Source organism: Varroa destructor, unplaced genomic scaffold (genome assembly GCF_002443255.2).
Source record: "Varroa destructor unplaced genomic scaffold, Vdes_3.0 BEIS01000005.1, whole genome shotgun sequence".
NCBI lineage: Eukaryota > Metazoa > Arthropoda > Arachnida > Mesostigmata > Varroidae > Varroa > Varroa destructor.
Genome location: NW_019211458.1, coordinates 17375457 through 17380138, shown reverse-complemented (window position 1 = coordinate 17380138; position 4682 = coordinate 17375457). Strand labels below are relative to the sequence as shown.

The following is a 4682-nucleotide window of genomic DNA, read 5'->3' as shown; positions in this document are numbered from 1 at the left end:
AGCATGGTTCAAACTCTACCATCAGCTGTAGAGGAACCTATCGAGAGACTCGCGTTGTCCTGCAGAGAAGTTGAATGTGTCCAGTATGTTCAAACGTAAGGTGATGGCAGTGCTTACATTGGACATCAGGAACTTCTGCTATCATTAGATAATCGCAGAAAATAAAATAATGAATGCAATCCGCTATCTCAAGTTTTATCACAAAACACTCATGTACAGTTGACGCGAAGATTTAAGACGAGCACCCTAATTACTTGACGGTAATACCAGACCTCATCGCCATGCATCAGTTACTTCCTGAATAGAGTAAAGGAATATTCTACGTTAATTTTTACCCGCCTATCCTTTTGATCTAGGTTTGTGTGCTTACATATTACAGAACTTTCCATTCCCTAAAAGGGCAATTTGTAGAGAGGCCATAGGTAAATTACGTGTCGGAACGCTAGTGGTAGATATGTAGCTGTCCAAAAGCTGCCACAGCACTGGGACAAGCGTGTAAAAAAAAAGAGGGCCTCTAGCATATTAAAAGTCATAGTTCTAGTCCAGCTAGCTTAAAGCTTACTCAGTCTTTCGGCCCGCTGAATTTGTTTGTAGCAGCGTAATAGATGTCGGTCAAATCTTCGGCGGTCGGAACTAGTTATCAGGACTGCTGCAAAAGTAGAACTTTTAATGAACACGATTATAAAGGATTTAATATGACCACACCAGAGGTAGCTGGTCAGCGGGATATCGATTATTATCGAACTATATACGTAAGCTTTTTTCATTGAAATTATTTACTCCACTCGTACTAGGCCGGATGGGCATTAATTAGCACCAGTAGTAAAGGCACTGTAAATGTTGCCATCTATGCAGGTTAATTGGGAACAGGCCAACGTCCTGCAGTGAACTAACGCAGAGAGCCATCCTCGCCTACCTTTCATGCACACCTTCGAATTTCGTATAAATAGTTCCCAAATTAGCCATAGCTTTTAAGAATTTATGTGAGAAAGTGCGAATCTGTTCTATGTATTCTAACGCACAGACGTAAATGTTCTTAAACATGTTCTGCAAAAACGTCTAGAATCGAACATATGACTTAGGCAAAATCTCAGCTTCCCTATCGCCTTAGCAATGTCTATCCTGGTTCAAAAGAGACGGCCGTAATAACATCCAGCAACCTGCTATAATTATCAACTGCGATTTCAAACAGTCTTTCTGAATTCAAAACTAAAGCTAAAATAGAAGTAATGAAAGTGTTTAAGAAATAATCAACATTAATTAAGGGCACTTATTTTATTTCTTATAAAGATTTAAATTGTGTTCTATGAATAATTTAATAGATTTACAAGATAATGAGTTAGGCTATGTATCCTAAATGCAATGTAGGCACGAGCATCCTCTATCGAATGCTCTCTTATTCGATAGTACGTCAATCGTCGCATGCGTATTAGGAGAAACCTGTTGGTAAAATAGGCACGCAACACATCCTCGGAAATCTTAATTTTGCTGAGGAGATGCGTCACGCCGCATGTCTTTTCTAGTTATGCGCTAATACCAATGACGAACTAAAAAGGCAAAGGGATCGACTTGGGTCGATTTTTATATCTGGAACCCTTCTTAAGAAGTACATTTATTAGCGCATTAGGAAGCCTTAGTGGCTTTGCCATTTTTGTTTTCACCGAACCTACGCCAGAGAAGACTATTTTAAGACATATAGAAAAGCAGAAAACATAAAGCTACAGAATTGCTTTGAAGCAATTTCTTGCGTCTATGGTCTGTGTTGGCATCTCATCTCTCTGTGTCACGACTTTGAAACCCGCGCTGTGACACAAATGCTTTGTCAAAAATAATTAGACTTATTTTAAAGGTAAACGCGTCTACCTGGTCGCGTATGTAAATTTAAGTCAATAACTTAAATAAACGTAATATCCAAGAACGTTTGCCTGATGTCCCGCAATTTTTAGTAGTCAAGTAGTTGCTTGTCGCTATCAGAATTGCAGTTTGATTATCAGCTTCTAGGTTCAAGGTGTGTGGCACGTTTGTGTACAACTGGGAGACAATAGATTTTATTTCGCTGAGTTTCTGCGGTCATGACAATAACACCAAGGGCTAAGGGGCTCACTAGCACGTCCGTAGAAGGCCACTTGAGGTCCAATGTATAACAGGATCGATAGCAGCAGGAGCATACCAGGACTACATGCTTTTCGTATGCAACAAATGAAACAGTAGAGAACGATCGAATACCATTGTCCAGCTACACGACCATTGCTACAGATAAGAAAAGAAATAGAAAAAAGAGACGCCGGATGTGACATTTAGTACTGATACGTTACGTACCCTTTTTTTAGAGACTGCCTTTGTTCGCTCGATCTTGTCGCCTTATACTCGCTACTACTGCTCGAATATTTTCCTAACACCTTCGGACACGTTATGGTCTGCATTAAACTCGAATCGTCTTAGTTCTCGGGGCTAATGACTACTCTAAGAGGATCCTCAAATTGGAGGGTCCTTTGGTAGTTCTCGTCTCTCGGTCGCCGCAGCCGTCGCTAGAGCTCAACAATTTCTTTATTCTGCGAGTATCATTCACGCGAACTGCCGCTCCGATTTAATCAACCATCATCTTGATACTACGCTACTACGGAAGTAAAGCTGGACCAGTTCTGGTTCCCTTGGAGATTTGCAGATGAAATCAAGCCGAAGGACGAAAATAAGTCTTTCCTTCTGCAAGTTTTTACACCATGAAAGATCATGGGTTTGGGTTGTGTGCTTCCCAAATATGTCGCAATAATATCAGTTCGTTGTCGCATGTAGTGTACTACTTGTGTCGAGCTTAAGCATATCAGAGAGTGGAAGCAAAAAAACTTAAGCTGTAAAAAGAGCCCTCTCGTTTATTATGTGGGACTTTAGTGGAAAGGGCAGCCGAATCTCATTTTGCCAGCATTCTGGGGGGCTAGTTGCACATACCACCCACATTATTCCTCTTCCGTGCGTTATACCCTGGTATCAGGACGACGATAAAGGCTTGCAAAGCAGAGAAGAAATATGCGTACCCACAAATGCATTTTCATTCATATGAGTACGCACACAGAAAAGCTGAGTCGGCGCTCGATGTCCGTTACCAATCCCAAAGTGCTCCCCGGGGCACGCGATTTCGTTCCTGGTGCCTTTACAATATCTGAAACAGTTTCATGGGAAACTGAAAGACAGCAACGTAAGACTCTTTAAGGGGGGCGAGCATATGAGAAACCAAACGGCGAAAAAGCTGTGTTATATGTAATTTACGCATGTAAGGTCATATGTGAGACAGCGTAAAAAAACAGAGCAAAGAAACTGTGCGATATAAGGGTTTGTTGGAACCATGTTTGCATGCAAGAACTCATGCTGACCTTGTTGTAACGAAGCAAAAACCTTTATGCTTGATGCTGCTACAATTGGAGCTCACGAGGTGACTGAAGGTGAGACATGTACATGCTACGCACTTTCATCTATCTACTAAATACACATGGGCATGGCGTGAGCGAAGGACAAAAGGCAAAAGAAAAACTCACGTTAGGACATTTTAAGTAAGATACTCGTCTAAATTGATTTACACAAAAATATCGCGTGGGAAGTATTCATTAACCCCCCGTTTTTATTTTTCAAAAAAACACTAGAGCGGTTATTGGAAATATACGGCACTAGATCAAAAAATTAACGTTCTGATATTTACCTTGCTTTGCCAGTATCTTACGAGGAATTCCACTATATTCCGTCCGGTTATCGATATCACTAGCTAAGTAGAAACTGATGACTGAATGGTTTCTATCTATTGGCTATACACAAGTAATAGTTTCGAGTCTAGCTAACTGCTATAACCAAATGCTATAACTAGCGTTTAAATGGATTTAATTGACTTATGTACGTCCGATGGGGGCGAATCCACAAACATCTATAACTTTCACAAGCTTGCTGTCGTGAGAGCATTTATTTACAAACAGACTACCACCGCTGTTACTATAGCTTCGTCGATAAGTATCTAAATCAGATTCATATTACAGTTAATTAATTAATAAGTGAATTTAAGGTCAGCTTTCTCGATATCCCTCCATATCTGAAGTTAGCTATCGTTCGACAAGCTCTTCGCTTTGTGAGCCGCTTTTTTACACGTTTCGAAGAAACGGCCTTGTAAAAATCCCTGTTTTTTTTCCCTAACGATGTTTTCGTTCTAGAAACAACGGCTACCTCTGCTTGTGAAAGCCATGTAGTTATTGGAGTTTCTGTTTACCCTATTCGACATATTGTGGGCTAGTCCAGTTGATAATTGTGAACAGGTTTGCTATTGTAACCGTTAGTAGCAATTTGGCAGCCACTTTTTCCATTCCCTTTGTGTCCCACTGCCCATTTCGATTTACACAGCGTTAAATTGACTATACAGCTCTCGACTAAATATACGCACCTTTATTCCGTGCTTATTATTTCGAGCACGCATTCTATCTCTGTCTTGTTCCCGTAAAGGAGCTCACCCGTTTGCTGACATTCTGACAATGCTACTGGCAAGAATGGTGCCGCTTACGCTTTTACTGCTGTTACCGACAACGCCGGGGTTATAGCTTCTGTTGCCCAGCTGGTACATAGTTCTAAGTTAGCCGGAGACAGTGGTGTCGTCAAAACTAGGCCCAGCTTCGTCGACTGGAAAGCAAATGACAACGTATTCGTCGCAA

At 41.0% G+C, this 4682-nt stretch overlaps 1 long non-coding RNA gene across 1 annotated transcript; it reads right to left on the bottom strand.

Annotated features, from left to right (window-relative positions):
- Positions 1-1270: 1270 nt before the first annotated feature.
- On the bottom strand, positions 1271-3874 carry LOC147755361 (uncharacterized). The gene is made up of 3 exons (XR_015328906.1): positions 3369-3874; positions 3067-3178; positions 1271-2250 (listed from the first exon to the last, which is right to left on the bottom strand). It is a non-coding gene; the product is annotated as an uncharacterized LOC147755361 (long non-coding RNA).
- Between the last annotated feature and the right edge of the window lie 808 nt (positions 3875-4682).